Raw genomic sequence first — 17,252 nt, forward strand, 5'->3', positions numbered from 1 at the left:
ATCCCTCTAGTTTAAAGCTGTGCAAATTTCTCTCACTACGTACAGAGGCTCCACTTCTTTTTTTCATTTATAGTGTTAAGGATCCTTCTGTTGTTTCATTTCCTTCACAGGGATCTAACTCAGTTTGACTTCTGGCAATTCTCACTTTATCCCTGCTCTTTCTGACCTCCCAAGACATACCTTTCTTTGTTGCTTAATCCCTTTTCCAAGGCTGCCTTGATGTGCAGGTGGACTAGGCAGTTATCAAGTGCAGCAGACTGCTGGGGGGTAATAAAAGGGCCACAGACCTATGGCTTTCTTGGCTTATGCAAAGCGCTGCTGAGTTAGCCTTGCTGCAATTGCCAACACGGGCAGGGCCAGGGTGGCTGCTACTGCTGCAGGAATATGCCCTCTGAGCAACAGGAACTGCTGCTCCTACCCTCCGGAATGGCAGTCAGAGAAGTAAGACCTTTCTCTGACATCCCCCTCCAGTCCTGATTCTTTGTTACCTCTACCAAAGGCACGAATCCTCCTTTCACACATGCCATCACAAGCAGTTGCCTAAGGGGCACAGCTGGGCAGCTGCTATGGGTTCACAACAGAAACAGGGCACTTCTGTAGCTCCCTTAGAGTTGCGGGGAAACCAAGGTAGATCTGCATTGTGAGATGACAGTTGGTTGCAAGGATATTGAGTGGTGGACGGAGAGAGGAAGACTTCTGTTTGCCCCTGAAAACTCTCCCAACTCCTTCGCAGCCTCCCAACTCATCTTGTCTTCGCTCACCTCACATCTGCTTTGCACTGTCACCACAAATGACTTCTTTTATCTTCATGTTTAGGGATGGCAGCATTCAGAAGTTTGTTAATACTGAGACAATGTGCTGCTCCTGCCCTCCTCTGTTCCTTCTAGGCTCTCTGCTTGTGGATGAGATGTTTTCAAGTTAAGCTTTTAAAAGAAGTTGGTCTCCTCCAAGTTTGTTCCCTTTTCCTGGGGTGCAAATTCCAAAGAATTTTGTACTATCCACTTAAATGTATTCCCTACTCCTCCCCCTTTAAAGACGTGGTTCCCAAATCCAGCTGATCTACTGATCTCTTTGCTTGCACAAAGTTTGCCCCTTGGAAATACAGGGAAACAGTTATGATTTATTCTTATTTATCCAACCACTCAATTTGACATGAACTATATAGCTGTAGGTACTTGAAGGGACCTTGAGAGCTCACATAGTCCATCTCTGCCCCAAGGGATGATCAGATGTCCAGATCTCCATCACTCCTGACAGGCATGTATTTAACCTGCTCATTTAAACCTCCACTGGCAGAGACTCCATAACCTCCTCAAGCGATCTGTTCCTTGTATTACTCTCCCTGCACTCAAAAAAGTGTTCCCCAGTGTCTCATCTGAATCTCTTTTCCTGCAATTTAAGGCCATTATTGCTTGTCCTCTCTGCCATGGATGTAAAGAAAAGGTTACTGTCTTCATGGCAGCTTCCTCCTTCCTCATAAACCCTTTCAATCCTCTCTTACCAGGCTAAGCAGCTCCCAGGTCATTCAGTCTTTCCTCCCTAGTTGTGGTTTCTATATCTCTGAGCATTTCTGGTGTTTCTAGACTAAATCCAGGAAACCCGCATCTTTCCTGATATGTAGCATCCAAAATTTGATGCAGTCAAGTCTAAACTGAAAAAGGATTCCTTCACATTATCTTACATATGACACTCCTATTTCTACATCCCAGCATGATGTTTGCTTTCTTTGCAACAGGTGATTTACTACTATTGACTCACGGGTAGTTTGTGATCATCTGTATCCCTCTATATCCTTCTCAGCAGAACTATACCCTGCCGCTTCCATTTTATGCAGGTGTTATCGATTGCTTCTCAGCACCTTCTACTCATTGTCATTGATTTGGATCCAATTCTTTGAAGATTATTTCCCCAATCCGCCTATATAATTTCAAATTTGAATCCTGTCCCCAGTACCACGTACTTATTTTTCAAAAGCGTATTCTATCATTTACGAAGGACATGTGTCATTCCATGTCCCAAGTCATCAGTGACCACGGTACCCAACTTCATGCATCCTTGTAGTCACCCAGTGAATCACCGACAACTGTTTTACAAGTACAGTTTTCCAAACAGTTTTGAGTTCATATCATGGTAATTTTAGCCAGGCTGCATTGCTCCAGACTGCTAATGGAAGTCTCACATGAGGCTATGTCAAAACCTAACAAGTCAAGGTGCTTCGTCGTCATCTACAAGGCTTGTTACCTGTCAGAGTAGGAAATCAGGTTGGTTTTATACAATTTGTTCCTGACAAAACCAAATTGCCTGTTATTTACCATGTTGCTATCCACCTCATGATCAATCTATTGTTAGGTCCCATGTAAAGCTTTCCTGTAAAATTCTCTCTGCTAACTGAAATCAAGGCTACAATAGCAGCACTTTTGATGAGGCTCAGTGATTATTTGGTGATGAAGTCTTTCAGCTATCACATTCAAGAATAACCAGACCCTACTTTTACTAATAGCACTTACTTTACAATCTAAATTTCAGAAAATACAGCCTTCTAAACTGACTCAATTCCTAGTTATATTTCTCTCTCATACATCTTGAAGAGCTTTATGATCCCATGGGCTAGAGCAGACACCCAGAAGTAACATTTTCCCAGTTCGTCTCCAACTGATTTAAACCCAAGTCACTTCTCTTTCAGCTTTGCTACTACTTATTCACCCATTATATCCTTAATGCGCATAATCCCAGCTAACTTAATCTTTGTTTCTGTCTTTCCTAAAATATACTCTTCAATACCTATGATCCAATCATGACTGTTACTCTAACGTGTTCCTATAATAATCAGTTAACAACAAAGGTATTTTGCTGGGTTTCATGTTCCTTGAACTAATTTCAATGCACCTTAGCTGCTTGAATCTAATCTTGCCCATTTTTTCAGCTAAACTGTGTACAAGTGTTCCCCAAATAGTATCAATAGTTTCACTGCTCTTCCAGTCAACATTTGTATTCTTATTTTCTTTACCTTTGTGTTTTACTCCTTGCTATACATCCATCTATTACTATATACTCTTTTACCCAGTGATCTATGTCTTAAACAAATCAATGTAGGGACAAATATTGTACAAGCCTCTCCCAGACTTACACTCTGTTTCCTAGACTAAGATCTTATTATTAATAGTGCTACCTCAATGTCAGAAATTATTCTCTTGGGCATAGAGGAGATGTATCTCCCTGGAGGATGACTCTCCTTTTGGGAATGCCTCTCAGTGGTTAGGCTTACGGAAAACCTTCACAATAAGGTCACCCCAGTAACCATTATTGCCTCTGCGCACACAAAAAATCCCACTGTAATTCACCTGAGCTTCACTTACTGCTCTGAGCACTTTCCCTAGCATGGCACAGGTCTTTTTGACCTGATCTGGTGGGATTCTGGCAGTAACATTTCTCCTGGCATGAAGGTCAGTCACCCGATTTGTGATTGAACGGTGAAGGGGAAGGACAGTCATTCTAGCAAGTACAGAGCAAGATAGGAGGAAGGGGAATGTCTGGAGTGTTTCTGTTGTAGAAGAGGCTCTATGCTATGGATGCTTTCCTATACTGTCCCTGTAGCCTGCTCTGAGATGTGCATGGACTGAGAAATTTATACTGCTTCAGCTCCCTTGGAAAACAGAGCAAGCCTTTGGAACTCCTGGCAGAGTGCTATCCTCATCTGCTGATTCTTCTGCTGCAGGTCTTTCTGGTTTTTCTACTGTGAATGACCCTTATCTTTTCTCTGTGTCCTCAGCTATGTCCACCCTTTGTCTGTTCTTTGGATTGACGGATTCTCTTGCTATTGCATCCTCTGCCTCTTTCTCCTTTGCAGTCTCCCGTACAACAAGCCTGGTCTCCATTCCATTTCTCCTCCACCAGCCAGTCTTTTCTTCTGTACCTATCCTCACCTAGTCTACATTCGAGGTCCTTCCATTCAACCAGTATCCTGGATCTGGAACACTGCCATATAACCACATCTAACCCTCACGGACAAATCTTCACTGAACACAACTGAAGCCCAGTGGTAGCAGGGAAATTGGTCTGAAGAGAAGTTTGCGATAATGTGGAGAGCTAAGTAAGCAGTAACTTGAAGAGCTTCTCCAAAAGCCTGGAGATTTAGCACATTGAGAAGTTTTAAGGGCAATTACAAATATTCTTGCGAGAAAAAGGAAGAGACCTTTTCTCTTACAATGCCTAACCTCACAGATTGGTAGAAGGAGATATTATTACAAGTCAGGGGGAAAATGACACAAGATCTCCCGAAATGTGGTTCAGTAAAGAAACAAACTTACATTCCTGAAGCACCTGGAATATGATATCCGTAATCAGCAACCAAAAGAAAGAGAGAGAAAATGGAAGAAGAGAGAGAATAGGAGAAATAACAGAGAGAGATAGGGCCCCAGGAACACGCCATTAAAACTTGTATTTAGAACATCTAAGTCTCCAAGGAACAGCAGACACAGAAGTCAATTATAGCACCTCAAAGGGAGATTTCCAAATAACATTCCTAGTGGGAAATTTCACAGGCTTGACTGCCTACTTGCTTGCAGCTCCCATGATCTTTTCCATTCCACAAGATAATTGTGAATCAATACCACTGTGGGGTGGGAGCTTTTTCATGTAGTGTGAGTGTAACAAACGTGAGCTGTTGTGTCCATGTCTAATCCAGTGATTTAATAGATGTGAACAAAATTTGGGATCTCTATGCCAAAGAAAGTTCTGCAATTTCAAATTTGCTTCTGAAAAAACAAAATAAAAAAATAAAATAAATAAAATAAAAAAATAAAATGTAGAAAGTCTCAAAGAAAATTGTTCATTTTAGGTCAGTCAGAACGTTTTGTCTATATATTAACTTTAATGTTACATTATACTGGAGTTTCAAAGAGAAAATAGGAATCCAAGCTAGAAGTTATAAAAAAAGCCTAAATGAAACATTTCAACCTGCTGGAAGTGTTGATGTGTTTTCTGAGTGAAATTTCATCAAACAGGGCACATTTGTTCAGACCCTGAAGCTTTCATAAAATCAGCCTTTACAAATGGAAAATTGTTAGACTTCAAAAAAGAAACTCAAGTGCATCTCCTATTGAGTTTCTAACCTTCAGCACTGGAAGCACAATCACTGTCACTTGTGTCACTAAACAGCCCTCCAGGTGTGAGTGACAACAATCTCAGCAGTTTCTCTGGCCAGGCACTCAAGAGAGTAAACTCAAATTCATGTGGTTTCATACTTGTGACCTGCAGGTCCAACAGCTTGTCTTTAAGAGACCATGAACCGCAGTGTGTTTTGCTAGGTCTGAACTCGCTGTATGAGGTGAAATTTCCACTGGAAGTGTTTGGTTGTTTCTGATTTGGAAAAGCATGTTTGTCCCCAACACTCAGCTGCCTCATGGGGCAGCAGAGGATGAAGAGTCACTGCAGAGCCTTGCCTTGCTGCAGGAGCAGAGGAAAATGTACTGGCTAGCTACTGAACAGCCCCAAGGAAAATCTCCTCTGAGGAAAAGAAAATCTCTCTGAAAGAGGCAGCTGATAACTGCAGCTTCCTTTGAAAGTCAATCTCTTTCCTTTATCTCCAGGCTGAGCATGGATCTGAGGTGATGCCTCTTTTTGGCTTTCCTGGTTAATCTCCACTGCGTGTCTCACGTAACTCTTGCGTTGTGCTACTGAAATGACTCTTCCTTCTCTGTTGCGCAGTTATTCTCGCCTACATTTCTGGAGAGCGATAAATACGTTAACAAACGCAGCTCCGTGCCTATCAAGCTTGGAAATCAGGACAGCTGAAAATGCAGAAGATCAAACTCTACAATTCCTATCTGCTGCAATGCAGCAGACGAAGGACTTTGAAATACAGCAATTGCATTGGAAAGTTATCACTGGGTGAAACATTTGGGCTGTTGACGCATCAGATCTATCCTCCCTGCTCAACAGATCACCAACTAGGAAAGGGTCTTGAGGGATATAATCCACTGCCTCCTTTTGTCATGGAGACCTTTCTTGCTTCATTCAGTGGCAATGAATCATACCCCTTATCTTCAGAGAGAAGTGTTTCACTTCAGGTCAAGTAGTGGTCTAGTATCAGTGAAGAGCCAGTAGGACAAAAAATTGCTCACCATACATAGTATCTAATGAGCGGGCCATCAGAGAAAACACTGCAGCTTGCACTTTGCTGACCATTTTGGACTAGGAGAAGGTTTAATTACAGTACAGACAGTGAGATTTGCCTGAGTAAATACAGGGAGATGCACTGTAGAAATTTGCATCTGGGGAAGCCATCCTAAGCTTCCCTTGTAAGTCAGTAAAGCTCTAATCAATAGAACTAATGCTGTTTAGGGTGCAGTTCATCGAATCCTAAAATAAACAGCTATGTTTTATCTGCTGAAGCACTCTCCTCAGTATCCATTAACAATAATGGCATACAGATGTCTAGGAGGGGTTGTATCTAGGGCATAGACACCTACGTGGTAGACACCCATCACTAAGTGAGACAAGTCCTCCCCTGCTTTCCTTTCTGAGCTATAAATGGGGCCTTGGTAGGGCAGCAGGGAATAGGCTTGCATTATCTGCGCACAATTTGTTGGGGACTTTGCTTCTATATCCTCTAGTAGCTAATGGTCTGTTCCATTAATCCTTAAGGTTAAGGTGACCTTGTAAAGCTGAAGAAGTGCATTTCTCAAATAACACACAGCAAATATATGTGTGCACACATTTATACATTTGTAAAAGAAATTAACCCTCCCTCTCTAACTCATTTCCCACTTTCCTTTCAGTGGCAAGATAATCCACTTAAATAGAGTTCTCAACCTTTCTACAGGCATAACACAACATGAAAAAGATGGAAAAACCCAACTGCTTGGTTCCTTTCCTGTTCATGGAATAAAAAGAATAATTACTTCCTTATTAAAACAAAAATTAAGTATTTTCTAAGCTTTCATCTTTTTTTTTCTTTAATTCATTATACCACCTCTTAAAACACATTTAAAAAGACAACTTAATAAAAATAAGCCCAAACTGATGCAAACAGAATAATTGGCAAGGCGTGAAAATACTGCTCGTATCCTGGAGACAGGCTGCATTGTGGGTCGTTTCTTAATTTTCACTCTATTAAGGTAATTTCCTGTGACTGTGGCTTTTTTTTCCGGCAGCCATCCTTACACACTGTCATCCTTGCCTTCCTCACATGCCGGGAGTGGTGCGTGGTTTTGGTTGAGGTTATTTTGTTCCTGATCAGGAAAGAAAACCACATCGGTTCTATTTCCCAGAAATCTGGAGGCAGACATGCTAGTCTCCGAGTCCAGGGTCATAGAAGAGAGCAGTGAATGTAGATTTCCAAATGTAACTTCCACATCACTGCAATATCTGCTCAACAGCATCTTTAAGGGTCTCTCTTATGAGAAGCCAAGGCTTAAGGCAACACTGAGCACTAAGTCTGCATCACCACTGAACTCCAAGTTGGATCCAGATCTCATTTAAGCTTACAGCAGACTCACAGCCATTTGTAAATATGGAAGCATATGAGTTTCTGCGGCTAGATTGACAGCCACGTCTTCTTCGTTTCTTAGTTTCTTCCCTTGCTGATGACATCTCTCCTATGCTCCTCCTTTTGAGGAGGAGATGTTGGTACAACCCATCAAGGCTAGTAGATGTACCTGCCATAAGGTGTAAGTACCCCGAGGAAGTTTATAACTAAATCTAGATTTTGCAGAGAACTATCCCAGCTTGAAATGAACAGCACGTCTTGAAATATGTCAGGAGTGACACAAGGCCAAATTAAACTGATTTTAGAACCACAATGAAATTCTCGTATTAAATAAGACTAAAACCTTTGTCTAAAACTCTGCCTGCCCTACCTGAATTGATTTTAGAAAGCTTTGGATTTGAAAATGTCTTTGGCCTTTTTATCCTTTCCATTTTTCTCTTTTCTTCCATCCAGAACCGCATATGGAAAAGTTTTAACTGGAAGCAAGAATTATCAGATGTTCTCAAACTAAAATTTGCTGCCTGTGATCAGAACCTGGCATAGCAAAGCAGGCAAAGTGCTCTTCCATCACTGTTTCTCTCTCCACCTCAGACACTTCCTATTCCTCTGTGTGCATGCGTTTGCATGCACACAGGACTTTACAATGACTTTGAAAATCAAAAGTACCTTAAAAATAATTATTATGTAGATGTCTTGTGAATATTTCCCAAAAGTATGCTGGAGGTTGTACACAACCTTCCCTGAAAAAGAGGTATTTTGTCTTGTGTTCACCTTCACCTGTGCACTGGAACAACTGATTCACAACCTGTTATATGTGGTATAAGCCTTTGGAGATCAAGTAAAAGGTACTCACTTTTTTTAGTAGCTTTGTTCATCAGGAATCTCTTGAGCCTTGTATCAGTGACATAAACAGTTCACATTCTCTTTTGAACCATTGGCAGGCATAAAATAGCCAGGCTGTTATTGCTGAATCTGTTTTTTTTTTTCAAATGCATTTGACAACAAGGTTTCTCCTTATTTTCTGCATGTTATCAGGAGCAGGCATGATCTGGATGATGGCCCAAAATGGGAGAAGGGGGAACTGGGTTCCACAAGCAGCTTTTGCCACAGAGATAAGAACCAACCTTGCAGAAGATAGTTCATCTCTCTGCTTCCTTTCTATCTGACATAGTAAGCCCAAGTGAAAGCTTTCTGGCCTTCTACAGCATTTTCACTTTTGTAGGTCAAAAATACTAAATAAAAAGCATGTGTCTGCTTACAGTATTGCCCATTTCTCTCTGTTCTGGGTTTTCTGAGGAGCCAAATCATTTTCACACTCAGGAGTATACACAAATGAGAGATTAATACCATAGGTATGCCTGCAACATACAGCAAGGCAGAGCTACACAAAGCAGCTTGAAAGGAATTGCTTTAGGTTAGAGAAGCAAGTCTAACCATGATGGCAAGTAGAATAAATGAGTCAGTAAGGAGGCAGATTCTCTCTGTTACCCAAGGTTTTAGAGATAGCACAGAGATCTTTTACTGTACCGCATTATAGCATATAACTTACTCTCAGCAACTCCTCCAGCTCTCCACTCTCCTCTGGGAAGTTCCATTGCTTTATGCATTTTTATGAGCAACTACTAAATCCACTGGGGGGAACCAGTAAGGCTTCAGTAGGAGGACCTGCATTAGCACCTAAATAAAACCACATGTGGCCTGTGATCTTGGAGCACAGGCCACATGGCCCTTCTTTTCTACTGGATGCTGGGAGAGAAGATCCAATCCAGCTGTGCTTGTTAACTTAACAAGGAACTGGTGCTTGTTTGTAGATGGATGATTTCAGAAACGGAGAAAGGGATTTGTACATTCATCAGATGATAACCTCTCATTTCCTACTATCCTCTGCATCAGCAGTTATGTGGATTTACCACACCTCCTAGGATACCAGGTCTGAAACTTCCTAACTGATCCCTCAGCCGGTGAATAATGCCGCTCCCTGCCTGCCACTACTTCTTGTCTGTACCTACCACTTACTGGTGATGACCCCAAAACTGTGAATAGTTTGGGACTCATCTGTCTGAGAAGAACACTTGAGAATGAGTGTTACGGGGTTAATGCCCCCTACGCTTCCAAGGAGCAGCTTTGAACCTTTAGCAGCACTTCACTTTGGGAGCTGCTACTTCTGCTGTATTCTCAGAGCCACTACCTGGTGACTTGTTTGCAGCAGAAGCAAGGTATGTAACTGATAAAGGTAGACTGGAGTCATCACCACTCAGTGCAGATCCAGGGCTTGAGACTCTTTGCTTATTTAGTGCATCCATACTAACCCAGCAGGCACCGCTGTTACCAACTCCCTCTATAGGATGCCCTTTGTGTCAGCCGACAGCAACCCCCTCTGGCCTACTGGAAGAAGAGCATCAACCTGTTCTGGAATCCACACTCACACATTAGTAGAGCTCCACCTGGAAGGCCAGGGCCAAATGCAACCAGAAGAGCCTGAGAGGGTGAAAAGAGACATCTCTGAGGCATCTGATGAACAGAGCAAGCAAGACCTAAACTAATTATGTGTCCCCTGTTTTTGCACTGACTTTGTTCATGGCTACTGTCATGTGAAAGTGCAGATAGTAGACTAAAGGCAGAAAGAGGATGTGAAAGAGGAGATGAGGTAGAAGGGCAGAAAGCTGGCAGGAAAAGCAAAGGCTAGAGCAGGAAGAAGCACATAGGCACAGAACAGTGAAAAGGGGGACCTAAACCACTGACAAAGTGCTTGCACTCCCTGCAAAGCATGTAATGAGTGGCAAGCATGGGTGGCTCCAGAGAACACATATTCCAGCCTTCCATCCTCCTCCTGCATTTTCACTGCCTCAACACCAACAGCCTCCACAGTCTCCGGAAGACTATACCAAACAGAAGATCAACCATACCAAAGACTAAACCACACCAACAACTACAGAGAGCCACAGGACAAGAGATGAAAAGACTGACAGCATTGCCCAAGTGGTAAGTCTCAAATGAAGCCTAGCAGAGAAGTCAGGAGATGCTCAGATTGTTCTCAGAGACTCTGGCTCATGCTAGAGGAGAACAAGAAACATATCCATGGGCAACTAATAAAACCTGTTTTCTTATGTTAGCATGCCATAGGTCCCCAACTTTCTGTAGATATATTGCCCATAGTCTGCAGATGCATTGCCTATTTTTCCTTTTTATTTTCCCTCTCCCCATTTCTGTCCTGTATTTCACATTCACTCCGTTTGTTTTTCACTCTACCTTATTCCCAACTGCCTTTTCACCTGATTTTTTTATTTCAATAGCTGTTTTCTCTTTGCCACAAGTACCTCTGCTTTTCTCTTTCCTAAGGGGAGCATGGACTAGGAAACATTTGAATTAAAATATGTGCAGATCTGATGCATGCAAGAGCTTGATATGAGGCATGAGAAGTTTGCCATATCCCCAGCAATTAGTTCTTTGACGGCTATCTTTCTAGCAGCAGGATTTTCTTCAAGATGAAGTACCTGGTACCATCAGCTCAGTTAAGGGAAATTAAATGAATTTGGGATTGATAAAAACCCCACACAATCAAGTTGTGAAAGAGTGAGAGATATATTTTTGGTATCCAACTCAAAGTGTTTTTCAGCATTGAAAGTAAAACATCCGATCTACAAAACACACAAGGAAAAAACCAACAAAACAAAACTCAGAGCATGATGTATCCTGGACAACTAAAGTTTAAACATGCATATGGAATTAGTGCAAATTCAAAAGAGTTCTCTTATTTCATACAAACAGTTAATTGCTGGTGCCAGAGATAGACCAAACGACACGGAAACTGTCTACTTATTGAAAGTAACTGAAGTGGAAAGAAAACAAAGAGTGAGAAAGAAACAGATTTTGGGGTTTTTAACACCTGACAGTGAATAGAACATTGTAAATTAAAGAGCCCTGTTTTGCCAAGAGTTACACCATTGTGTAATAGGAAACAGAGCTGGGCCCAGCTGATGCCGCAGGGATTTTTGCTGACCCCCTGTAAAGCAGTGTTGTTGCTGTCACCTTGTATACATTTTATTTTCCCCTCCCTTGTCCTCCCCAAGGCAAAATCCCTGAATCAGCCTTATGCGAGCAAGGCATTTTGCCACTGTACAAGCGAAATGGGGATCTCTTGAACGCTCTCATGGCAACAGTCCCATATTCTGATAGTATATTTCAGCTGTTAGGTGAATTAAATATCACCCTTTAAGAAAACTCATGAAAATGGAAGAGCCTCACCATTTTGTCTTTCTCAAGATGAGTTTGCCATCTCAGGCTAAAGGTGGGCAAGAGACAAGTTCATGTCATTTGGACTCCACTCAGTGGTCTAAAGGGCAGATATTCAGGAGTCCGGCATCCAGTGAGTAACCCAGTAAGGACTGGGACTTTCCAAAGGAGTCAGCCCCTATTAAGCCCTAGCGGGAGACAGCCAGGTTTTTGGATGCTCCCAAACTTCAGTGCACGAGAGTGCAAGTGCGGAGGGTTTCTGAAGACCCAGTGTAGCTCAGCTTCACAGACTAACAGTGGTACCAGAAAGCTCAGGCTGACCAGCAATCGTGTGTCTTTCTTTAGCCAAAAATACCAGAAAACTAGATTGTTTTGTGTGGTTCTGTAGATCCCACACTCAAACACTGATAGCTCAAATTCAGCTGTCACTGAATTTGGGCTCAACTTAAGTCATTTCGATGCGCCACCCAGACAAGTTGCTCCGATTGCCTAAGTACTGTCTCCAACTCAGTATCCAGCCATGAGCCTGACATTCTCCCCTGAGCCAGCAGAAGTCCTCAAGGACATCACGTTCCCCACTGCTGGAGAGCAAGCCCATGAATGTGACAGCCTCCTGCCACCTGCCATGGGCCTGCCCAGCCAAATCAGACTTTGATGCTAGTCTGTGGCGAGATGGTGTTTGCTATGTCCCGAAGGAAAGCGAAATTCACTTGGAGTGAGACTTACAGTCTCAGAATCTTTCTGCTTCAGCTGATATATTGTCTAAATCTAAAACTTATTTAAAAACCTGTCTGGATGTGACGGCTTTTAATTAATCTTCTCTTAGTTTTTATACTATATAGTACCTTGAAGACGCAAGATCAATCACTGCTGTATTGTAGTGTAGAGTTGGGAGACAGAAAGATAAATGAGCTATCAAGTTTAGCATTTTGATAGCTAATTTTAATTTTAACTAGCTCGGGAACATACTGTAGATAGGTGGATAAAGTCATGAAATGGAGCATTCATTTTCAGGACCCAGGCTAGAGTCCATCAGAAAGGAACAGAAAGAGTTCCTCAATGGCTGGCCAGTCTCACACAGACTTTTCCAAAATTGAACTATGGCTGAGAATGAGAAACATCATCAAACATCAAAAATAACCACCACACAAGTCTGACGGGATGTGACTATATTTGGCACCTTACATCTGCATGTTCTACAGCTTCTGCCCTCCAAAGACTCATTCATAAAAGCATTAGGAGTGTTTCCAATGCATAATATTAAGCATACATGAGAGTCATGGCAGAAATAGGTCTTGATACTTTATAAGGAGGGGTAAATACAGTGTCACGCGCGTGATGGGGAAGTGAGAGGGAAGTTTATCACTCAGGGGTACAAAAATGAGTCGTCAGCAGAGCTGGCAGCAGAACCAAGGAATCCTGACTCACCATTTACTACATCCATGAGGCTATCCACAGCACTGCAAGTAAGCGATATACCAGACAGCTAAGTCATTCATCCTTTTGAATGTGTCTATGCAAGGACGAGGCATGTTCAGGTCCTTGTCCCTTTCATGACTCACAGTGACTCAGATTCCAATGTGTTTCAGGGGGTCCATCATAGAAACTTTAATTACTGTGTTTTCTGCTTGGTCCATAGTAATGATTCTCATTCTAATGTGTGCCACGCATCCATCACAGCGAGGTCTTCTAATATGCTCCACCCAGTCCTACTGCAGTGACTAATGCTAATGCACCAGTCTGTGAGGAATTTCCATCATGCATCGTTTTCAGATCACATTGTATTCAATAGGACTTTCAAATTAAGGCAGTTCTTGTGCATACGGTTGTTCTGAATCTTAATTCTGGCCTTTTTCCATTAAGCCAGTAAAAGGGTTTAGCAGGGGAGCTAAAAAGCAGCTCTTTCTGTCTGCCTTTCCAAGGGATTTATAAAACACTCATCACCCAAGTTTTCCACACATCAGGTAAAAGTGTCTTTTTGCCAGAGGTTTTAATCTGATCCATTGGGGTGAGAATTACTGATATTCACAAACCCCAAAACAAACACTGAAATCGTTGCTTCTTGATCCATCAGGTCTAGTGTAACAGTTGGATTTGGGTTTTCCTTTTTTGGTTGGAGAGAACATCATACCTGTACATGCTTTCTCACATAGTAAAGAAAGTGGATGCAACTGGCATGATTGATAATATATATCTCACCCAAATAATGCAGTTTTCATTTATTCCTCTGGTATGATACTGAGTCTCCGAGCACACAATTATACATAGCATCCACTGTTTTACCAATGGGTCAAAAATGCTCTAGCTAAAGGACACAAAGAACCACCATGGTATTAATTTATTCAGCTGCTTGCAAATCGGTCCAGAACATTTTGGTGGTTTAACTTTGCTCCAAAGGACAGTAGATGGTATCAGATACCATCTGGCCTCCACTATGTGGCATTGAGCCAGCATAAAAAAACCCTTAAAAGCCACCTTCGATTCTGTAGCTTCTGCTCTTGCTAATTCAACAGAGAGGTTCTTTTTTGCCCAAGTCAGATCCAGATTACAAATGGGACAAATGGCCCCAGCATTGGGAGATGCTGTTTTATTCCCAGCTCTCTCCATCTGCTTGTCAGTGCAAGATTATGTGCTGCTATTGCATTGGAACAGGGATTTTAGCGAGGCTGTTCCACGCTACGGTGTATGATGTGGCTTTGGTGCTGCAGACATCCTGGGAGGACCTGTCCCAAAAGAGGGCTCATGTTCTGCAAAAGCAGGTTTTCATTACTACAGCCAAATGTATTGCAAAGACATGTGGTTCAACCATTTTTGATAACTTAGAAATAGGATGTGACTCTGGCCATTTCTATGCTCTGTTTGTACTTGCTTTAGAGAACCCTCACACGTGCAAAGTCCCATTGGAACAAGAGTTCACAAGGAGTAAACCTCAGGCCTGTAACTTAAAGCCACTTAATCACACAACAGACTTCATTTCTGGCAGAAGTAATTAACAAAGGTTCAGTCATCTAATCAAGGAACAAAGGCATGGCTCTGTCACCTCATTGACCAGTCATGCCACCCGAATATTGAATCATGAATATTGACTACTCACAGCAAAGAGTTTGCAGGTAGCTCCCAGACGAAAATACTCACAGACTGAGGCTGCAGGTCGGTCAATGCAAACCCACAGCATAAAACAGCTACTGGCTGAGCGCAGACAACTGGCAAACACAGACTGAGGGGAGGGAAGCGAAACAAAGCAGCAGCTAAATTTGCCAACCGCTGCAGATTCTGCTTGGCTGAGTATAAAGCAGAGAGCAAGGAAAAGGGAGTGGAAGGAAGGGTGGGAAAGGAGGATGTTCCCTAAAGCATCCTCCTGATAAATGCTGTCCAGAGGAAATTTCAGGAGTGTGGGAGCACGCAGGTTTGCACAGGGCATGTCAAACAGCGGTGAACCCTTGTCTAAAAGCTGTCTTGCAGGACTCCACACCATGTACCAATCCTCCCAGCAGATCATTCCTCATTCACTTCCCTTTTCCATATGCTTGTTTTGACCCATGCCAAGCAAGGGCATTCTGCCAAATCTGGTTTTTTATGCCCTGCTTGGAAGCTCGCTCCTTTGCACTGCGTTCAGGCTTCCTTCTTTACACGGAGGTGAACTCCTCTCTTTCGCAGTATGAGAAAAAGGAGGGACAGGGAGATGGCTGGGCTCGGTACTGGGTTATTCTGGTGATCTCTGTGACAGAACTGAGACTGTGACAACAAGAAAGTTCTCATTCAGATCAGAGCATCACGCCATGCTCCTGCCTTTGCAGTGTAATAAACAATAGCCCCATCAACAACACAGCTGTTTTATGGGGAGCCATCAAAAATAGAATCAAACTGAAGAGCTCAGAGCCATTCTAACTTTTCATGTAAGCCTGACTTCCAGACAAACACTGTCTCCAGAAGGATTCACACCTTAGAAAAACAGCCTGTGTGGTTTTGGCTGAGATAGAGCTAATTTGCTTCAGAGTAGCTAGTATGGGGCTATGATGTGGATCCATGCTGGAAATAGTGTTGGTAACACAGGCATGTTTTAATTACTGCTGAACAGTGCTTGCACAGAGCCAAGGCCTTTTCTGCTCCTCACCCCACCCCACCAGAGATTGACTGTGTCCCCTCCCAACTCCTTGTGCACCCACAGCCAAAAGGATGTCCCATACCATATGACATCAGCTCAGCATTTAAAGCTGGGGGAAGAAAACGGAAGGGGGGGTGATGTTCAGAGTTGTGGTGTGTTGTCTTCCTAGCTAACCATTATACGCGATGGAGCTCTGCTTTCCTGAAGATGGCTGAACACCTTCCTGCCCTGGAAAGTGGTAAAGGAGTTCCTTGTGTTGCTTTCTCTGCATGCACAGCTTTTGCTTTACCTATTAAACTGCCTTTTTCTCAACCCACAAGTTTTCTCACTTCTACCTTTCCAATTCTCTCCTCTATCCCACTGGGGTGGGAGTAAGTAAACAGCCATGTGGTGCTTAGTTCCTGGCTGGGGTTAAACCACTACACTACATCCCTGTTCATGGACTTTAAAAATAAAACCAAACCTAAGGAAATGCTGAAAGAGTTGGAGTGGAAGAATGCAATAGTTCATTCAATTCAAAGGGATGTTGTTTAAGCAATATCTTCCACTACAGTGATGCCAACAGAAAACTGTGGTATGAAAGAGGGCAGATAAAGAGCTAAACAGAGAATTTAAGTTCATGCATCCATGTATAGTAAGGCAGGCAATGAGAAATTCTAAGGCTAATCCAGTCTTGCAGTCAAAACACTATGCAGAGAAACTGGAGAGCTGGGATTTATTTTCAGTTTTTATGAATGACTTGGGCAATATCAGTCCAGCTTGCTCTAAATCTTGATTTCCTTAATCATGAGAGAGAGAAATAGTGCCAAAGAACTATTTCAGAAGTAGCAGGAAGGACATAGTAACATTTGCAAGGTGTTCAGGCACTAGTTTGACTGAGAAGACAGGAAAAGGCAGGAAACAGGGGCTGCTTTGGACCTCTTCTGTGAGGATCTAGTCAGGTATGGTGGAAGGTGTCTAGCTGCCCTCACATAGATAATGTTGGGTCCAGTCTGGCTGCTCTTAGCTGTGCAGGGTAAAAGCTGCAGGGAAATCTAGATGCCAGTCTTGGTTTGCCAAATCTGAGGCCAAATTCAATCAATTATGGAATCATAGAATACCAGGTTGGAAGGGACCTCAAGTGTCATCTGGTCCAACCTTTCTTAGCAAAAGCACTGACTAGACAAGATGTCCCAGCACCCTTCTAAGATTCACCCTGAATCTTAAAAGTGTCCAACATTGGATGGTCCATCACGCCCCTGGGAGGTTATCGCAATGGCTGATTGTTCTCATTGGGAAATACTTTCCTCTAGTGTCCTACTGGAATCTCCCCAGGAGTAACTTGTACCCATTACCCCTTGTCTTTCCATGTGACTCCTTGTAAAAAGTGAGCCTTCATCTCCTTTGTGGCCACCCGTTAAATACTGGCATATGGTGATAAGGTCA

General features: G+C 42.7%; 1 long non-coding RNA gene across 1 annotated transcript in view; it reads right to left on the reverse strand.

Moving 5' to 3' along the window:
* The window catches only part of LOC115601631, a 43,737-nt gene extending 28,735 nt beyond the window's left edge, over positions 1-15,002 (reverse strand). The window contains exon 1 of the long non-coding RNA XR_003989427.1: positions 14,817-15,002. This is a non-coding gene — a long non-coding RNA (uncharacterized LOC115601631). The remainder of the gene's footprint in view (positions 1-14,816) is intronic.
* Positions 15,003-17,252: the final 2,250 nt, after the last annotated feature.

The sequence above is a fragment of the Strigops habroptila genome, chromosome 2 (assembly GCF_004027225.2).
Source record: "Strigops habroptila isolate Jane chromosome 2, bStrHab1.2.pri, whole genome shotgun sequence".
In the NCBI taxonomy this organism is placed as follows: Eukaryota; Metazoa; Chordata; class Aves; order Psittaciformes; family Psittacidae; genus Strigops; species Strigops habroptila.